Consider the following 22,539-nt stretch of genomic DNA (forward strand, 5'->3'; position numbering starts at 1 on the left):
CTATGCGAACAATCATTTTGCCTTGCCCCCATCTGTGTAAACTACCGAGAGCTCCCTGTTCATCAGATTGCTCCATTTTTAAGCGTGAGAAGAAAATTCAGGAGGAGGAGACCCTGCACGAGCTCGCACATCAAGAGACCAGGAAAAACGTATGAGGGTCTCAGTCGCATACAACTGAGACAATCTTACGCTTGTGCCAGAACATCGTTGCCTTATCTGTCGTCGGTACCTTCCCCTGTTGCGCGCCTTGCAGTGGACCCTGCTGACACCTGATACTGGTGTTTCCATCACACCCATTTCAAAAGCATGAACATCCCACCTATTGGGGGTCGCTGATCCTCATCCTCCAGCCACAGGCACCTCATATTGCTCAAATTTCTCTAGCTACGAAGAGGACCCTCAGGAGTCTCCCTTCCACAGTTCCCGATGATCCACACCTAGGCGCCACCCAGTGGCTGAAGGAACCACAGGATGATGGCCGTCAGACTTCTCGTTCTTCTTATGTCCCTCAAACCAATTTGTGGCCACCTTCCCAGTCCTCCTCTTCTAATGTGAAGTACAAGAAGAACAAAACGGAATTACAAGATGACGGTAACTTTGGTGGACCCAACGCCACCGGACTCTACATGTACTCCTATTCGCAAGATGGAGACTAAAATGGCACCTGAGGTGCCACATCTGCCCGGGCAATGTGACACAGAACCCATGTCAGTAGATCACCTGACATCTCAACTGATGGCAGGAAATGAACCTGGGTCATAACCTTCACCCGCCCCCCTCAGTCGCCACATGTCTCCAGTATTCAGACAGTCTGAGCCTTTAGTGGATTAGGGTATTTGCCTGAAATGGTTTTAATCGATTAGTAATTTCATTTTAAGCTCCTAACATGCTAGTTTTCCTCCTGAATTTCAGTATTCTTTTATAAAAACGGATTGGTCGGTTTGTTTATTAGTTGATTTGGGGAAGTCAGCAAACGGTGAGGCCACCAGTCCTATTGGATTGGGGAAAGATGGGGAAGGAAGTCGTCCATGTCCCTTCAAAGGCACCATCACGGCATTTGCCTGAAGCGATTTATGGAAATAACGGAAAACCTAGATCAGGATGGCCGGACGCGTGTTTGAACCGTCGTCCACCCAAAGGTGACTCCAGTGTGCTACTCACTGCACCACCTTTCCCTGTATATGAAAACAGAAATGAATTCAAATAATTCGAAAGCGTTCTAAAACGCTCCATTCAAGTCATGTTACGAAGACGCTAAACAAACTCCACCGGCAGACGTTACAAGAGTCGTTTTGCGTTACGAATTTCGGGACCGAACTTTTCAGGAGGAGTCAAACAGCATATTACTTCCCATCACATACATCTCGTGTATTGACCACCAGGAGAAAATTCGAGAAATTTGCGCCAATACAGAGGCTTACCAACAATCATTCTTCCCACGCACTCTTAGCGAGTGGGAAAGGGTAGGAGGGATCAGATAGTGGTACCGAAATTACCCTCCGCCACACACCATTAGGCGGCTTGCGGAGTATGATGCAGATGTCGATATGATGCCTTTGACGTCACTTGCTAGCTCGCTGCTTCTGCTGCCACAAGGCTAATTCACAGAGATGTCTTGGTTTGGAATTTACGATTCTGAAAACGGGCTACAAATGATTTGCAGTACCATACTGTACAAACGCACCTATAAAAGCTCCTGAAAAGTTGGTTCTGAGAGATCCAGAGAATGAGAAGATGCGTAAGATGTAGCTGCACTGTACCAGCAATTTGCCACCACGTAGACACACAAGTTAACTATCTTAATTAAAAATGTGTTTCACTGTGAAGTTAACATTAACGTACCTTCAAGATATCCTCTCCCACGAAGGAAAGTGTCATTCATTCAAATTATACTCCCACTGAACATTGTCCTTTCACCTAATTACACCTCTGTTATTCGGTAAGACGATTGTAAGAGCAATAGACCGTCGAATTGTATAAGAGTCTTTCGAATCTGAGACTCAAGAATATTTTAACCTATTTGAAAATATGTGACCCTTCCAGGATTCTAACATGTGACCTCTTAATCTGCAGCCAGATGCGCTCTCCATAGCGCCAATGAACGCCTAATGAGTGCAGTTTCTGTGCTGAGTGTCTACTACAGAGGAAATCAGCACCAACTTTCGTCAAGAATAATTGTATTGTGCTGTAGGTTGTAGCTCATAACTGATGGTCGACAGTTATAATATACGGACCCATTTGCAAAGTTCCTTAGTTTTGAGCGAGTTTAATAATGTTGCAGGGAGCAGAGAAAAAGAATGTTACTGGTAGAACATGTAGCAGCTCTAAATGGGTGGAGCATAAATACATCAGCTTAATACATCAGCTTTCGTAAGGCTTCAACTATCAGTGTTCATAAAATTCCTTTCTACTGTTATTTAAAAGTTTAATTGCTTTTTCAATCACTAAACAGCTAAACTGTTTGTATAAAATGTACGTAAAAACCGCGTAACTTCGACTAACGCTCCTATATCACATGTACAGCCTCATCTTTCTCCTAGTTTGGGACGTCACCAGAGCGTCAGCCAATAGCAGAGCGTTTTCGATGATGTGATCACATATTGATATTTAATCAATTTTAAGCTTTAATTACATAACAATTTTGTGAGAATAGTGATCGTAAATGATATTTAAATGTTATAACCAATCAAAATAACAATCCGAACGATGTTTTAACATATGAAAATAAAGTACTACCACATGTAATTTTTATCTCCTTCCTACAGGAGTGATTACCGCCTTACTCTCTAAGTTCAACCCACCTTCTCTAGTCTTGAGCGACTTCAAAGACCACAACCTTTTGTTGCATGGTACAGTGATCACTGTCCATGGTAAAGACATCGAAATTCCACTGGCCCAACTCTATCTTTGCCTCTTGTATCCTAGTGCCCAGACAAACTTCAGAGTGGCCCATGGAACTAATTCAGCCTTTGATCTCTCCTTTTGCAGCCCTGTTCTTCTACCATCTATCCACTGGAGGGTCGACGATGACCTGTGTGGTAGTGAACACTTGCCAATCTTTCTGTCCTTCCCTCAGCATTGCTCCCCTGGACGCCCAAGCAGATGGGTTCTCTGTAATGCTGATGGGGACAGGTTCCCCTCTGCTGTCGTCCTTAGCTCCCCACCAAGGTGGGTTCAGCAAACAATGGCAGCCATTCTTTTGACACCCAACCAATCCATTCCTGCTTCCTCAGGATCCCATCGTCGGAAGATGGTACCCTGGAGGATGGGAGATACAGCTGCAACTGTTAGAGTTCATAGATAGGCTCACAAATGCCACAAGCAGCACCTCGTTGCCTTTAAACGGCTCTGTGCCCATGACTGCTAGCTCATAAAACAACAAATGCAAAAATCCAAGGGGCAGTATGTTTCTACCATGAACATGTACCATTCTATCGCAGGTATGGGCCAAATTCAGAAGCCTGTATAGCTTCTACTCACCTGCAGGTGCAAAAGTTTTGCTTAGATGGAGGCATTTGCACTGATCCAGACGCTGTCACCGAACATTATTGCTTCTTCATGTGCATCCAAGAACTATCACACCACTTTCCGGCTGATTAAACAGCGAAAGGAACGTACACACTTTTATTTTACTACCTGCCACCTGGTGCCATATAATGTTCCATTCAGTGAATGGAAACTCTCGAAGCTCTAGTCCATTGCCCAGATATGGCCCCAGGACGAGACCACATCCACAAATGATGAAATATCTGTCAGTGGATTGTCAGTGTCACATCCTTGCTCTCTTCAACTGGATCTGGAATCAGGGTGAGTTCCCATTCTCAGTGGCGTGAAAACACGATAGTTCCGGTACTACTGACACTAGATATGAACCCTTAAAGAAAGGCAGCTATCGCCCAATCAACCTAACCAACGTTCTCTGTAAATTGCTCAGACACAAGGTGAGCAAGCAGTTTTATTGGCTCCTTGCGTCTCGGGGTCTTTGGTTGCATGTCAGAGCGGTTTCTACCAAGGCCTTTCCACCGGTGATAATTTAGTTCACTTGCAGTCTACAATTTAGACGGTCTTTTGCCCGCTGTCAGCACCTCAACGCTGTCTCTTTCAACCTGCAGAAGGCTTATGACGTGACATGGCGTCACTATGTCCTAACTACATTACATGAATGGGTTCTAGGGGCTCCATTCCCAATTTTCATTAGAAACTACTTGTCACACCATATGTTTCTGGTTCCACTGGATGCTTCAATCAGTACACCCATATCCAAGATAATGGGGTCCCACATGGCTATGAACTATCCTCCTCTTGCTGGTGGCCACCAATGGTCTATCGGTGGTTGTGGAGTCTTAGGTATCGCCCTCCTTATATATTGACAATTTTGGCTTTTATTATTGCTCCTTTAGTGTGGGTGTTGCTGAGAGTTGTGCCATACCAAAGGTGCAGTCATGGGCACTCACCCATGGCTTTCGGTTTTTGTCTGACAAGACTCGTATGATGTACTTCTGTCACTGTCATACTGCCCACACACATTCAGAGCTTTACTTAGACTATCAATTGCCTCTGCTATTTGGGAGACACTAATATTTGGTACTGGTATTAGATTCCCATCAGACGTGGCTTTCCCACCTTCAACATCTTAAGCGGAAATGCTGGCGACATTTCCATAGACTTCACTGCCTCAGTAACAGTAACTAATGTGTAGCTCGCTCTACCCTTTTACGGATCTACAGATCCCTGAATCTGTTGTCTTGATTATGACAGGCTTGCATGTGGTTTAGCTTTACCCTCAGCATTGCGGATACCGGACGTGGTTCATTACTGTGGGGTTTAAATTGTGAGAGGAGCCTTCCGATCTAGCCCTGTGAAAAGCGTATTAATAGAGGCTGGATTCCTGCCATTACCTATCAGGCGCCAACAACAGCAACTGAATAGCGCTATATGTGTTCGTAGCTTCCCTGAACACTACCGTGTCTTTTTTCCTGGAATGGTGCTGCAACTCCCACAACAGCGACCCAGAACTGGGTTTACAACTGACACACACCTCAAGTGTCTCTGTTTGGAACTGCAACTTTCTACACTGTCACGTCTGAGGAGGGAGGCATCACATCTATCTCCAAGGCTTGTGCCCCGACCGTGGCTTTGATTCAAATAATTCCATTGACCCCATGAATTTTTGGCGCATATTCTTGGCTGTCTTTGAGATGTACCTGGGTTCAGAAATGGTGTTCACTGATGGCTCAACAGTCAACAGAGGAACAGGCTTTGCCAGTCGGCTGCAATGTCTTCACTGTTGTTCATTCTTCCACTGGGAAGAGTATCCTAATCTGTAGTGACTCCCTTAGAGGGTCATCCACATTCTATCTCTGACTTTTACGAAGCTGGACAGCCATTCGGTTTCGTTTGGACCGGTCATGTTGGAATTTTGGGAAATGAACGAACTGACTGGTTGGCCAAGCTATTCACTGGGATGCAAATTCTGGAAATGGAGGTTCCAGAACTGGACCTTCAGTTGTTTGTATGTCATTGACTGCTGAAAGTGTGGAGCTTAGAATGGTCTGCCCTGATATCCCCAAACAAACTAAGTACAATTAAGGTGACCTGACCCGGTGGCATTCTTCCATGCGCGCTACTCACAGGGAATCCACTTTCCTCTGTCAACTCTGCAGTGTTCACACTTGGCTGACCCGTGGCCAACTTTAGGACGTGATGATCCCCCTCATTGCTAATGTGGAGTCCATCTGACGGTGGCCCACTTACTCGCAGACTTCCCTAATTTGGCTGTTTTGAGGCGACATCGTAATCTTTCTGATACGCTACCTCTGGTGCTATCAGACGACGCCAAAGTGGCTGATCTGATGTTACGTTTTGCCCAAGAAGGAGGTATCTATTCATCCCTGTACGGTAAGACTACTTGGTCTCATTCGCCACCTGAGAGGTTACTGGGGCACCCCTCTCCTGCTCCTCCATCCCCACACCCCAGGGGCCCCAGAGTGCCCTTTCTCGGTGGCCTGGCCTACCCTCTACCAACGTTTTATTCTCTTCATGATTTTGCATTTCTTGGTTTTAATACCTTGTCTTGACTTATGCTTAAACAACTTGTCTGGGCTGTCTATTTTCTGGGCTTTTATCTTTGTTCTTTATTGTGTTAGTTGCACTTTACCTTTCCAGGATTCACTTTTTTCCTCCTCCTTTAGCGGATCACACTTTGTTTTCTACTTAAAAGAGGACCTTGCATTTTAGTCCCTTTCACTCCAAATCAACCAGTCAACTACGTTGCAATGCCTGTGCCGATGTTCGACGACAAATTATCACGATCACCCTCTTAATACACGAGCATTTTCGCACAGATGGTCTTTCGATGCTTTCTGTGGTCTTCAGTGGGCACACACCTTCGAGCATCCCAGCTGGTAGACGACTGTGTCAGCACTACCAACAGACACGTCCAGTTGAGCAGCGAGGTTTCTGATTGTGATCTATCGATCACCTAGAAGAGAACGGCTGCACGTTCCGACACGGGAGAAGTCACTGCCGTGTGCGGCCGGCCGGCACGCGGAAAATAGGTCACCTTGCCCAACTGCTCACCGTGCTTTTGTTCACTGCTTGGTTTCCGTAGACATTGTACAAGCTCCTATGAGTAACTCGATGCTCTGGTTTTCCGCCAAAAGAAACCCAATGACAGCTCTCTGTATAGAATGCACATCCGTTACAGGCGCCATTGTGAATGCTTTGTATAGCACCACCGTATATAGAAACCTAATATCTCACGATGTCCCACAACAATTTTTGCAACCGAAACTGGCATGGAAAAACTTAATGAACTCCGTTCGTACATGCCTACATGACTGACGTAACACTGTCGTAGAATCTTAGAACTCATTTCATGCTTAGGTATTAACACATATCTGAACACCAAAAATCTCCTGTGTAGGAATCAACATGGCTTCCGCAAACAACGATCGTGTGAAACCCAACTCGCTCTGCTCGTCTATTAGATCCGGAGGGCACTAGATACAGGGGCCATACCGTTCCTCAGTGTCAGCTAATCTAGAGAATACGAATCTTCCATTTAGACATTCAGATAGCTGATTGCAGAGCTCAAGCTGCCATAAAGGCGGATTGGGCACACCCCACGTTGATGAGATACTATACTTACGTCAATACCCTGATAAGTCATGAAGGAAAGATGCCATCTTCTGCATTGGCTGAAAACCTTTTCAATTGCTATTCCTAGACCTTCACCTTCGATGTGCGCCAAAAAACTGTCAACAGGCCCTTTCGTATTGAATGACACATTTGCCTAAAATATATTTCAGTTGAGGTATAGAATAACTTTAGTCAAAGAAGCTATTTTTTTCTGTGAATTGAGATTTCCTGTTGTCAAAATAGCGGCACTTGAAGCTTAAATGTCGAGTGTTGCTAGCGTTATTGAACTAGTGTAACATCTACCGTCCTGTTCTATTACTTTTCTGGCGTGAAATCGGTATATTTTTAATTCGTGTTCCGATATTTCGGTTGACAACATCTCAGCCATTCTCAAGGTGAGTTGCTTGTAAGTTTTTAAATCACTTTACACACTATTGAATAAACGTCCATGCGTCATAGATGAACCAGTTGGTAATAACAGCGTCAGTCCCACATTAAACTTGACGCATCAGATTTAATCTATGACTGGTGCTCACGATACCAGGAGTGTTGTGTCTGACATGTGCAAGTTCACAGGGTGCAAAGTGATTTAAAAATTTAGAAGTGACCCACATTCAGAATGAGTAACAGGCTGTTAGCCGAAACATCGGAAAATGGAAACAAAATCACTGATGCACGCCCGAAAGATGATAGAATGTTCTATCCTGCAAGAAAACTTCAAAAAAACACACTATTTATGTTGTTCAAGGCAGTGGCACAAGTGACACAGTATATCATTGCTAATCCGTCTCCACTAGCACCCAGGTGCCTACAGAGTTCGGTGACTACTTTCGATCACTGTCAACAACGTTACATCACGCAATGTGGCCCTATGTTGAGGTTCGGGATATAACACAGTGCAGTGGCGTATTGCCTGGTGATTAGGAGATTAGGAGCCATAGCACAACAATCTTCTCCTGTTTCCAGATCTCAAACAGAACAACGAGGATGAGGATTCTAAATTATTCCCATCAGATCGAGTACCAGTAACTTGCGCGTCAACGCTCTCGGTAATGAACAGAATTAGGATGGCTCTTCTAGTTCACTTAATCTTAAGCAGCTGTTTATTTGTCTGTTGCATTTATTTAATTTGTATAGCAGCACTGTGCTTCTCTTACTGTAGCACTGCCGTTGATTTACACTCCTGGAAATTGAAATAAGAACACCGTGAATTCATTGTCCCAGGAAGGGGAAACTTTATTGACACATTCCTGGTGTCAGATACATCACATGATCACACTGACAGAACCACAGGCACATAGAGACAGGCAACAGAGCATGCACAATGTCGGCACTAGTACAGTGTATATCCACCTTTCGCAGCAATGCAGGCTGCTATTCTCCCATGGAGACGATCGTAGAGATGCTGGATGTAGTCCTGTGGAACGGCTTGCCATGCTATTTCCACCTGGCGCCTCAGTTGGACCAGTGTTCGTGCTGGACGTGCAGACCGCGTGAGACGACGCTTCATCCAGTCCCAAACATGCTCAATGGGGGACAGATGCGGAGATCTTGCTGGCCAGGGTACACCCTCTAGAGCACGTTGGGCGGCACGGGATACATGCGGAAGTGCATTGTCCTGCTGGAACAGCAAGTTCCCTTGCCGGTCTAGGAATGGTAGAACGATGGGTTCGATGACGGTTTGGATGTACCGTGCACTATTCAGTGTCCCCTCGACGATCACCAGTGGTGTACGGCCAGTGTAGGAGATCGCTCCCCACACCATGATGCCGGGTGTTGGCCCTGTGTGCCTCGGTCGTATGCAGTCCTGATTGTGGCGCTCACCTGCACGGCGCCAAACACGCATACGACCATCATTGGCACCAAGGCAGAAGCGACTCTCATCGCTGAAGACGACACGTCTCCATTCGTCCCTCCATTCACGCCTGTCGCGACACCACTGGAGGCGGGCTGCACGATGTTGGGGCGTGAGCGGAAGACGGCCTAACGGTGTGCGGGACCGTAGCCCAGCTTCATGGAGACGGTTGCGAATGGTCCTCGCCGATACCCCAGGAGCAACAGTGTCCCTAATTTGCTGGGAAGTGGCGGTGCGGTCCCCTACGGCACTGCGTAGGATCCTACGGTCTTGGCGTGCATCCGTGCGTCGCTGCGGTCCGGTCCCAGGTCGACGGGCACGTGCACCTTCCGCCGACCACTGGCGACAACATCGATGTACTGTGGAGACCTCACGCCCCACGTGTTGAGCAATTCGGCGGTACGTCCACCCGGCCTCCCGCATGCCCACTATACGCCCTCGCTCAAAGTCCGTCAACTGCACATACGGTTCACGTCCACGCTGTCGCGGCATGCTACCAGTGTTAAAGACTGCGATGGAGCTCCGTATGCCACGGCAAACTGGCTGACACTGACGGCGGCGGTGCACAAATGCTGTGCAGCTAGCGCCATTCGACGGCCAACACCGCGGTTCCTGGTGTGTACGCTGTGCCGTGCGTGTGATCATTGCTTGTACAGCCCTCTCGCAGTGTCCGGAGCAAGTATGGGGGTCTGACACACCGGTGTCAATGTGTTCTTTTTTCCATTTCCAGGAGTGTATTAGGCGGTCTATGTACAATGTTCGTGCACTTCTAGGTATGTGTTAAAACGTCGTCGCGTCTCGACATTAGACATCAAACCGTGTTCACGGCCTCCTCAGTATCGCGTAAGGAAAAAGGAGAAGAAAATGGTCCCACAAGGCCGAATTGTAAAATGGGCCTCTGTGAAGCACTATTTCTTTCGAGAGCTGCTCATTCTCAAGCGTATCTACAACATATTTGGGTACACCGTCCTCGTCAAACAGAAATCGCGTGCCATTGCTAGCATATCTTTCTTCATATTTATGGAGACTGTGGCACTCTCCCAGAAGAGGTCGATCAAGGAAAATCCTATTTGTTCTTCCGTCGACCATGAGGTCATCACAGACGGAGCACAATCTCGTGCAGGGTAAGAGTAAAGATAGGGAAGGACATCGGCCACAATCTTTCCGAAGGAACATTCCAGCACTTGCCCTAAAGCGATTAACAGAAACAAAAGAAAACCAGTATCTGGTTGGCCAGATGGAGAAGTACCCTATACTAACCACTACTCATGGTGTAAGTTTCTCATCCGGAGTTGCCTTGTCCTGGTGTCTCGCAAGCTACAGTTCTGCGTGTTACGCTATTCTGTCTGGAGACTGTATTCAAACGCAAAGTTAAGATTTTGGTATTCCACGTTACAATTAGATTATTTACTTCCATTCTTCTGAGTGTACTAATGATAGGTGATTATTTAAATTAGTGTGCATTGTCTTCATCTACATCTACGTCTACATCCATACTCCGCAAGCCACCTGACGGTGTGTGGCGGAGGGTACTTGGAGTACATCTATCGCCTCTCCCTTCTGTTCCAGTCTCGTATTGTTCGTGGAAAGAAAAATTGTCGGTATGCCTCTGTGTGAGCTCTAATTATCTGATCTTATCCTCATGATTTCTTCGCGAGATATACGTAAGAAGTGCGCTGCTCTCCGTTGGATCTTCTCTATCTCTTCTATAACCCTATCTGATACGGAGCCCACAGTGGTGAGCAGTATTCAAGCCGTGGGCGAACAAGTGTACTGTAACCTACTTCCTTTGTTTTCGGACTGCATTTCAGTAGGATTCTTCCGATGAATCTGTCTGGCATCTGCTTTACCGACGATCAATTTTATATGATCATTCCATTTTATATCACTCCTAATGCTTACTCCCAGATAATTTATGGAATTAACTACTTCCAGCTGCTGACCTGCTATATTGTAGCTAAATGATAATGGATCTTTCTTTCTATGTATTCGCAGCACATTACACTTGTCTACATTCAGATTCCATTGCCACTCCCTGCACCATGTGTCAATTCGTTGCAGATCCTCCTTCATTTAAGTACAATTTTCCATTGTTACAAACTCTCGATACACTACAGCATCATCTGCAAAAAGCCTCAGTGAACTTCCAATGTTATACACAAGGTCATTTATATATATTGTGTACAGCAACGGTCCTACGACAATCCCCTGCGGCACACCTGAAATCACTCTTACTTCGAAAGAGTTCTCTCCATTGAGAATGACATACTGCGTTCTGTTATCTAGGAACTCTTCAATCCAATGACATAATTGGTCTGATAGTCTATATGCTCTTACTTTGTTCATTGAACGACTGTGGGGAACTGTATCAAACGCCTTGCGGAAGTCAAGAAACACGGCATCTACCTGGGAACCCGTGTCTATGGCCCTCTGAGTCTCGTGGACGAATAGAGCGAGCTAGGTTTCACACGATCGTCTTTTTCTAAACCCATTCTGATTCCTACAGAGTAGCACACGCACTGCTTTTGCTACTGCATTGTCTTACCAGAAAATTTTCCTAGTGATAGGCAAACAGTGTCCCTTACTTTGATGCAGAAACCGATGTGTATAAAATTTCTTGTCGAAATTAGGCTGTGAAGTCGGGCCGTGAATAGTGCCTGGATAACTCAGGTGGAAGGAGCACTTTCAACAAGATATATGACGAAATATTCCTGTCCTGAAACTTCCTGGCAGATTAAAACTGTGTGCCGGACCGAGTCTCGAACTCGGGGCCTTTGCCTTTCGCGGGCAATTGTTCTACCATCTGAGTCGCCCAAGCACGACTCATGCCCCGTCCTCACAGCCTTCCAAAAGTCTGCAACGTAGGAGACGAGGTACTGGCAGGAGTAAGGCTGTGAGGACGGGGCGTGAGTCGTGCTTGGGTGGCTCAGATGGTAGAACACTTGCCCGCGAAAGGCAAAGGCCCCGAGTTCGAGTCTCGGTCCGGCACACAGTTTTAATCTGCCAGGAAGTTTCGTATCAGCGCACACTCCGCCGGAGAGTGTAAATCTTATTCTTATATTCTTGTCCTTTTTATACAGTTTTTCTTTCTTTTTCTTTAATTGGTATTATATTTGCTACCACAAATATGTAAATTTCTGTATATGTAAGTATTGTACAGGTGCTGTCCCCAGAATGACTAATATTTCTATAAATTCAGAAGAACGAAACAGTTGGAAGAAGATGAAAAAATGGAGGGAAAAGAAGTGTTATCGTCTAATTTGCTGGATATCTAACAGGACAAAGATGAAGATTTGATGGACGCAAGGACTTATAGTGAAAATTACAAGTGATTAAACTAGCTGAGATTCTGCAAGCTCTTTATCAGCATCGAGGAGTTGATGTATGACCTGTGTATGACGAGAAAATGTAGATTTTTACAGAATGACGGCGATCTATGATCGATGACTAAACATTATTATCGTGAAGACATAGATTTAAATTTTTTTGTGTTAATGGTTAGCAAAAGATAGCGCTTCTACTGTTATATCGGCCGTTGCGGTCAAACACAGCTGAAAGCAGACTATTGTGAGTAACCTGCAACTGTTTGTCCTACTTTGATATTCCGTCATATAATGCTGCAAACTTATTTCTGCTTTTCAGAAGAGCTGTTTGTTTCAAGCCAATTTATCGCTCAAGAGCGTTCAAAACTATAATATTTTAGTGTATATTGAAATAAAATCAAGAAAGACTCCATTTCAGTAAAATCAACGAAAGCAGAAATTGAAGCACCACTCTGTCTTCATAAATCACGAGATTATTTGCACGCATCTTCGGACATCGTAAAAAATTCACAGAGAAGTGTGAAACCAGAACCCACACCACCCACGAAGGCATAACTGAAAGCAACGGTTCGAGCACTGAAGTCTGCAGGGGAGGCGGCGTAGTTTTTGAATTATGGAGGCACGTAGGTGATTATACTATCATACAAATCCAAGCCAGAATCACTCAGTATTGGCAGACATAAACCACTATACAAGAACAGAGATTCTCATTTATTCATCCACTGTATGGAAAGGGTGGCAAGGTAGGTATTAATAATTACACAGGGATCTCTCTCCCGTCGGTGATGTACAAGTTCCCTCTTAAGTTCAGCTAAAAATATACAAGGCATAGACGAAAACATCGCAGATGAGGAATTTGCAATCTGTGCGTCACTGCTCCTAAGGGCATCGCGCACTTCCAGTAGGGGCGGCGCGATGATTTCTTAAAAATGGTAATTCGGTTGATTTGCTTCATGAGAAAAGGAGCAAAGTGTATGCCAGTAGTAACATGTAGCGAGCCGATGTGTAAGAGGTTATAATGGCAGCGTGGTAGACGCAAGTCGAATCATTCTACGTGACTAATTTCTTTTTATTTAGTAACAACCAGTATGAAGGCTGTTTTGTCGAATGCAGATAGTTTTGAATTTTTGTTTACCTTCTGTAATTTAGGTCTGTCAGGCAGCAGGAAGACATTTGTAAATGTAAATACGTGTTATTTGAAATGTATCTTGCAATTGTAAAGACGTGAACACATGAAAATGGAGGAAGGACACTTTCTTTAATTTCTCTTTTACATGTACCACGGTTCGAAATTAAGAGCGACCACAGTATCTCATTTGTTTCGAAGTACTGAATGCATGTTTGCTCTGGACATAGTACTTTTATGAAAGGTCAGTCAACGGCCAAGCAACTGGCAAGTGTGACGTCTCAGTTAACACTATTAGTAGTCTAATACTCCATATGGCTAACGTGATTAATGATCAGTTGGATGAAAGAACCGAAGGTAGTAATTATTTCATTATTCACTTGAAAGACCCCACAGACAAAGACAATGGGCGCAATTAATTAATTGCGTGCCTTTTATAAATGACAACAAATTTCGTGAATATTTTATTTTACGTAGAGAAATAACTCTTTGAACGAAAGCAGCAGACCTCTCTGAAAAGATACACTCTTTTACGGACAAAAACAACGTTAATTTGGAAAACTGTGTAGGCGTATGTACAAATGAAGACAGTAGCAGAGCAGGCTCTTAATCCGGATTGCTAACTTTGATCCGTAAAGAAGCGCCTCAAGCTCTTTGGACACCGTTTTATTGGTCGAGAAATAATGGTATCAGTGTCGGCCTCTTAAATCGAACTGGACTCGCATTCGGGAGGACGACGGTTCAATCCCGCGTCCGGCCATCCTGATTTAGGTTTTCCGTGATTTCCCTAAGTCGCTCCAGGCAAATGCCGGGATGGTTCCTTTCAAAGGGCACGGCCAACTTCTTTCCCCGTCCTTCCCTAATCCGATGAGACCAATGACCTTGCTGTCTCGTCTCCTTCCCCAAAAAAACAACAATCTTAAATCGAGATGTATTCACGAATGTGCTTGAAACGGGGGCTGAGCGTATTTCCCTATTTGAATACCGCGATTCTCGCTGGCTGTCACCTCGGAATGGCTTGAAAGGGCTGTATGAATTCAATAGAATCTTTTGAGTTTCGAGAATTTAGTAGATATTGACAGTTTTGAAGCTGGCGACATTGAAAAACTCAATTTATTGACTATATTCCTTCAAGTTAATGAAACCAACATTGTCCAAGTGTCAGATAAAGTTTCAGCCTTCTGAAGAAAACAGCTATTAAGGAGGAAATGGTTGGATGAAAAATATATAAACTTTGTTTTCCCTGTTCTTCACACGGTTTTAAGAGACAATGACCTCTATTTGACTGGAGAACGGAAGTCTGTGTTTGTGGATCATTTAACTGAACTCGGTTAACTACTTTTCAGAGGACGCTGTTCACCGCAACTGCATCAAAGATCCTTTCAGTACAACCGAAGGACAAGAGCAACTTATCGGTTTCTCTGGAGACTCCACACTTAAATCTAAATTCGTTTCCAGATCATGACTTTGGAGCTCAGTGAAAGAGGAGTATCCGCAATTAGGTAACAAGGTTGTATGAGCTTTGATACCTTTTGGAACATGCTACTTGTGTGAAGCAGTTTCTTCAGCATTGTCAGTCATCACCACGAAATACTAATCGCGAATGAATACCGAGAAGCAGATGTGGATCGCAGTTTCCAGCCTTGTGGCGAGTTTTGAAGAACGAGTGCTGAGGAAGCAAACTCTTCCTTACAATTGGTTTCGTTTTAAGAACAAAATATAATGACATTAAAAGTTGATTAAAATTTCGTCTATCAAGAATTAATAACGGACGAACTACCTCTATTCATTTTTTTTACGAAACTTATTCCCCTCACATTTTGAGTCTGATGTTACGTACGACAGGAGCCGCGGTTCTTTGTGTTCAGATCGAGGTATCCGGGAACCCAAATAGGTTGAAAACTCCTGCTGTGGGAGGATAACAAGCAAACAGAGTTCGCTTCATGACATTAAGGGCCGGAGACTGAAGCATATACAATATACAATTTACCTATAAACCATGGAAATGCACGTTATCATGTGCTTTCTTGAACTATAAGTCGTTCGCACCACATATTTTAACGTATGATGTGCATCTTGTACCGGTATTAAGACAAATACTCACAGACAACCAGTCAGAGGTGGAATTCCATAACGAAATCTTCATTTTGCAAGGAAGTGTGGGCTGATACGTAATTTGCTGGGAGATTAAAATTGTGTGCCTGACCGAGACTATCTTTGCTTTCGCGGGCAAATACTCTACCAACTGCGCTATCCAAGCACGACTCACGACCAATCCTCACAGCTGTACTTCCGCCAGTACCTCGTCTCGTTTCTTCCAAAAGCTGTGAGGACGGATTTTAAGTGGTGCTTTGGCAGCTAAGTTGGTAGTGCATTTGCCCGCGGAAAGCAAAGATCCCGAGTTCGAGTCGCGCTCCAGCACAAAATTTTGATTTGCCAGGCGGTTTCAAAGCTGAAATTCATTGGAGAGATTTAAGATCGTATTCTGTATAGGGACTTGTGTGCGGCCAATGACACCATATTACGTATGTTATCTAAACTGGTTCCAGAGAAAGTTATAATAGAACGGCGCACGGAGCTGGCTGTGACAGACCACGGCATAAAGTTAGGTCAAGGCAAGAAGTCTAGTTCCAGTGTTAGGCATTCGCTGATGGCCTAATCATATACTCCGCAAACACTGACTTATCGCGTACCCAGACTGAAACCACCCAAGAAGTTTGCAGAAAAGAACGGATTGCAGATATTCTTCGAAAAGAGAGAATTCAAGACCGTGGCCATGACAAGTGCTACCGTCGTTGACAATGAATCTGGCTGCATCAAAAAATCCAAAAATTTAAGTAACTCGGTGAAATGTTTCGTGGAATACATCAGAAGAAGGAATAACTACGGCTCGCGTTATTAATCTGGAAACAGCGTACATTACTATACGTGAATTCTATAAGAACAGACGTCAAAACCTGTCATTGCCTAGAGTTATTAGGCCATTGGTAGTCTATGCCGCAGTGACACACCGCATCAGAAAGGCCTTGTCAACCACTGGAGCTCAGAGAACGTCGAGTTATATCAGAAAGATAGTAGGACCTAGGAAAAATCATATCGGTGAGTGGAAGAGCAATGTGAAAGTGCATCAACATATGCAACCCCTGGGTGAAGTCAAAAGGAAACGGTGCCTGAAGTTTTACGGCCATATACATGGTGCTGCGTTTAGATCCCGACTAATTTAAATTTGAATTTCTCACCATATCGTTGCTCCGCCAGAGGTCGCGATTGGCGTTCTTGAAAGCCATAGGCATCAAGTAAACAGTCAGAACCTCCAAATGGCCGAAATGTTACAGATTAGTGCCGAGTACGACCTAAGAGCAGCGAGTATCGAAAGTCTTCGCTCTGGGCGTTCGAGTACCCGAGATCAACTGTTTACAATATTGTGGCCAAGTATAAGTCTGGGAAGGTTTCGTTATCCCTGCGAGGAACCTCATTCGAAGAAACGTGTATCCTGAACTGCGGAATTCATAATCGCTGGGGAAATTGCCGTCAGTATTGAATGTCAGCGAGCGAAAAATGCTTCGGATGGCACAGGGGGACATCATATGAGCCCTTTAGTGCAAACCAGGCTCTCGGATAACGTTGAAATGTTCTGTTCAAAGGAGTTCTGGCCCCAGAATATCCCGGATTTGAACACCCTCCACTACTATGTTTGTAGCTTATTCCGAAGAGCTACCAACAAGACGAGATATCCTAATGTCTCACTCTACGCACCGTTATCGACACAGCATTCGCAAATATAGACATGGCTGTTTTAGAGGGTGTGTGCGATCGCTTCAGGACAAGGTTGGTGGCGATCGTTGTGGTTGAAGGAGGTTACATGGAGTAATATTACTCTTGAAAGATAGAACTACTTATGTGTAAAAGGATTTTCATTTGTATTTTGTTTTAATAAATTTCCATTCAAAAAAATTTTCATTTGTCCTTATTTAAACACCCCACCCCGTAAAACCTATGCATTTCAGCAGACTGACAAAGAGGGTACTGACTTCCTATGAGAATGTCTGTCTGAAACATCCGTATACCAGATAAGTTGACAAGAGCAGAGAATACCTAACCCAGTCTGACAATTCACAGGGTCACATTGAGACATAATATTGAAAAAAGAATAGTAGAGAAAATACAGAAGAAGATGAAATCATCCGAGCAAAAGAGGCAGATGGTAAAATAGCCTTTGAAGCATTAATTCCAGAAGGAAAGGGAAGGGATCTGGTTCTAAGTACACCAAGCGAAGAACGAGAACTTCATGGGCAAAATTTCGGAGGATGTTCGATGGAACTGTGAGTATTTTGTTAAAAAGGACCACTATTCCTCGGTGGTTCTTTAGAACATAATTACATTTGGTTTCATTTCTTGCCTCTTGCATCGCTACTGCTTTGAAAATATCAACATAACAGTGCAAATATCGACGGTAGGCGCTGTGTGTGTCTTGTTTTGAAAGAAACTCGTTCCATTCAGTCTCCATACCTGCTGCTGACAAACAGTAATGCGTAGTTTATAAGCCGATCACAATATTATTGCACCTGGTAACTACGTAGCTTCGGTCAGTTGACCGTTAGTCAGCACTTAATCAGGAATAACGGTATATGCACAACTGATCGGAGAGCATTGAAAGCGCGTTTTCCTCAGTCGCCACTGTACATGTTTACCGTAACGTCACGGCATGTTTGCGATAACGGCCAAGTGTAACAATATCGTGGTTGTGCAATATTCTTGCCCTTCCATTTTTCAGTATTAGTCGCTTCTGTCCCAGGTTTGATTTCTCAGAAGTGTTAGCTGTACGGTAACAGCGACAAACAACAGTATGGATGGGTTTGCCGATGAGGATTTGACCGATATGGAGCTCACCTGTGGGCTCAATGAATGCTATGAGAAAGCGTAACAACGACACCTTGCTCAGCTACTCCTGCAGTGACTGCAACCACGTAACAACAGTTCTGTATTTCTACTTAGGCGCTCAAGAGTAATCGGATCCATTGATGTTACTACGTTTTAGTCACTGCATTTTTCAGCCTGCTTCACTGTTATGAAATTGTTTTCAGATAAACAAAGACAATTGTGGTATCAAAGTGGAATAAATCATAATTGAACTTTCACTCTTTAACGAACCACCAGAGAACACAGGAGTGTCACGCTAAAATACTCAGAAAATGTCGCTGAAAAATCTCTAAAATGTAGCTATGCTTTCTAATTAGTATGGTACCGTAGTGCATGTTAAAAAGTGACAAAGCATAGGTTACAAGAAAACTGCTACTAATCTTGTAGACGGCTGCAGATTAATGACTGACACTATTGTAACTGGTAATAAACTTATTTGCGACGCAAAGAACGACATTACCCGGTGGGTTAACGATGAGGGCCAGTGTTTGCCCAGTCTGTAAGTGGGTTTTAGGCAGTTCCCCACATCTAAGTGAATATGAGGCTGGAACCCATGTTTCGCCTCAGTCAAACGATGCAAAAACATTTGGAATACGTTCTCACACTATCGTATGGGATGGCACTACTCGAAGACAGATGGAGTACACAGGTTTCTTCCTGGAGGAGGATTGGCGACAGAAAGGGCATCCGACCATCCTCTTCCCCTAACACTGTTAAATCAAGAATAACATGCCGACCACTTGAAGACACAAGTTAAGTTAAGGAAAAAGAACACTTTTACTGACCAAGGTGTTACCTTCCATTAGGAATGTGAGTGCACTCAGCGACTGCGATATGACTTTCAAATGATAGAGCACAGCAATCAGTCATCTTTTCCCTTCATGTTTTATTAGACAAATCTAGATTTCGGCCACTGCCTAACCTTTATCAAACTACTATTTCATAGTATCGATGTATGTCTGAGCACGTCAGTCCCCTGTTGTAGTAGGGCAAGGGTAGTGTCAGTGCAGTTCGTTAATGTGGGTTGCCCACATTATGGGGCAAACCTATAGTTCTTTGATTGACAGGACCTTAACCTATTGTTTCCCCATGCCTCCCGTTTTCCACCTCCGCCCACACCTCCTTCTCCACCATCCCCCAGGGAACTCCCCTCACCAATGCAAGCACGCTTTTGGCATCAATTTGATTGACTAATTAATTAAATAGATCAATTAATCAATCCCACTATCTGGAAAACCCCCAGCACTCCCCCTCCCGGAAATGGTCAAACAAGACTCAGTTGATCGGTCATTTGTCAGGAAATCAATTGCAGTGTATGGAATACTGTTTAAACGATTTAGACAATGTATGGAATATTGTTTATTTAAACAGTTTGTGCGATACAAGGCGATGTTGGGGATACAGTTTATTGATTTAGGTAGAGAATTTGTCGCGAAATTGACTGCAGTATATGAAATACTGTTCATTTAAACAAGTTTGAAGACCGCAGATGGTGTATGGACTATAGTTTATTTAAGGAATTCGACAGGAAATCGATCGTAGATGGAATATTTAAACAATGGCGACTGTTTTTTATTCTGATCGCACTTGAAAAGGCTGAGTAGGCTTAGTTTATGTTTGTGCCGAGAGTCAGGAAATCAAGGCTGTTACTATTTATTTTCCTCATTTTTCGAAGTACAATGGTGTCTAAGGACAGATGGGAAAATCAGAACAATTACATATCTAAAGGTTCATGAGATAGTTCGAAACCTATCGTCACTTTCTGCAGATGGACAAATTACTGGGATCTCTGTGGTAAAATATTTTGTGCAGATCGAGAAACATACAGCATTCAAATTGCGCTGGCAGTTAAACCCTGCAAAAATGGTCTGCAGATTGGAAGTAAGTGCGGTATAGTAACCACAGTTTGGGGTCTCCCGTGAATCTCTCTATCGTCAGGGCACCGCAACGAAGGTCAAAACCGCCCAATGTCCTAATTACGTATCACGTTACCAAATACCACCGGCCACGGACCAAATAAGGGCTTCCTTTGATCTTGCGGTCCCCAAACAAAGCCTGAAGTGGCGTCATTCTGTAGATCGCGAAACTCCAGACTCACTTCCTCTCTGTCTTTCTCAAGAAGTCACTCCCTATTTGTCTGTGTGAACCAATGTCCCGAAACATGCAGACAGAGGTTTGTATCTCCCCTTAGAATACCATGTTCCGTATTCCTATTGGATAATGCATTTATACTATGAAATAATGCACTGATAGTGGCCGAGTACTAGCAGAAATCTATATCAGCATAACAAAACTAAACTACTGGCCATTAAAATTGTTACACCAAGAAGAAATGCAGATGATAAACGGGTATACGTTGGACAAATATATTATACTACAACTGACATTACGTTTTCACGCAATTTGGGTGCATAGATACTGAGAAATCAGTACCCAGAACAACCACCTCTGTCCGTAATAACGGCCTTGATACGCCTGGGCATTGAGTCAAACAGAGCTTGGATGGCGTGTACAGGTACAGCTGCTCATGCAGCTCAAACACGATAACACAGTTCATCAAGAGTAGTGACTGGCGTATTGTGACGAGCCAGTTGCTCGGCCACCATTGATCAGACGTTTTCAATTGATGAGAGATCTGGAGAATGTTCTCACCAGGGCAGCAGTCGAACATTTTCTATATCCAGAAAGGCCCGTACAGGACCTGCAACATGCGGTCGTGCACTAACCTGCTGAAATGTAGGGTTTCGAAGTGATCGAATGAAGGGTAGAGCCACGGGTCGTAACACATCTGAAATGTAACGTCCACTGTTCAAAGTGCCGTCAATGCGAACAAGAGGTGACCGAGACGTGTGACCAATGGCACCCCATACCATCACGCCGGGTGATGCGCCAGTATGACGATGACGAATACACGCATCCAATGTGCGTTCACCGCGATGTCGCCAAACACAGATGTGACCATCATGATGCTGTAAACAGAACCTGGATTCATCCGAAAAACTGACGTTCCGCTATTCGTGCACCCAGGTTCGTCGTTGAGTACACCATCGCAGGCGCTCCTATCTGTGGTGCAGCGTAAAGGGTAACCGCAGCCATGGTCTCCGAGCTGATAGTCCATGCTGCTACAAACGGCGTGGAACTGTTCGTGCAGATGGTTATTGTCTTGCAAATGTCCGCATCTGTTGACTCAGGGATCGAGACGTGGCTGCACGATCCGTTACAGCCATGCGGATAAGATGCCTATCATCTCGACTGCTGGTGATACGAGGCCGTTAGGATCCAGCACGGCGTTCCGTATTGCTCTCCTGAGCTCACCGATTCCATATTCTGCTAACAGTCATTGGATCTCAACCAACACCAGCAGCAATGTCGCGATACGATAAACCGCAATCGCGATAGGCTACAATCCGACCTTTATCAAAGTCGTAAACGTGATGGTACGCATTTATCCTCCTTACATGAGGCATCACAACAACGTTTCATCAGGCAACGCTGGTCAGCTGCTGTTTGTGTGTGAGAAATCGGTTGGAAACTTTCCTCATGTCAGCACGTAGTAGGTGTCGCCTCCGGCGACAACCTTGTGCTCATGCTCTGAAAAGCTAATCATTTGCATATCACAGCATCTTCTTTCTGTCGGTTAAATTTGGCGTGTGTAGCACGTCATCTTGTAGGTGTAGCAATTGTTATGGCCAGTAGTGTCGAAAGGAAAGGGCGACTGATTGCTCTGCTCAATCATTTGAAACCTTAACTGCTGTTTGAAATTTAATTTTTTGCAGGCGTTGTAGTCATTTAATTGCATAGAATTTAGAACATGGCTTGTGAGAGCAGTTTTACCACGTAAGTAGCGAAAGAACATTAGAAGGGCAGAAAATAATGCGCCCAGGTTGCAGTCCCGATACGGCTTGGAGTTAAGGCCTCTCAGGGTCATTGACCTGCCGACCTGAGCGTTTCGCCGAACACTGTGCTTCTGCAGCCGCGGCGCGCAGCTGCCTGCCGTGGTTTTAATGGCTACGCGGCTGCCAACAGGATCAGGGCAGAGCACGGGGCGGCGCGGCCCTGCGGGAAGCCCCACTCGGCCCGCCCGTGCTGTGTTGACATTTCGTGCTCGCGGCTGCGCTCGCTCCGCACTACACTGTGTAAATAAAGACCTACAGCGTGCAGCAGCAGCTGTGATA

Source organism: Schistocerca serialis, chromosome 9, assembly GCF_023864345.2.
Source record: "Schistocerca serialis cubense isolate TAMUIC-IGC-003099 chromosome 9, iqSchSeri2.2, whole genome shotgun sequence".
NCBI classification, from domain to species: Eukaryota; Metazoa; Arthropoda; class Insecta; order Orthoptera; family Acrididae; genus Schistocerca; species Schistocerca serialis.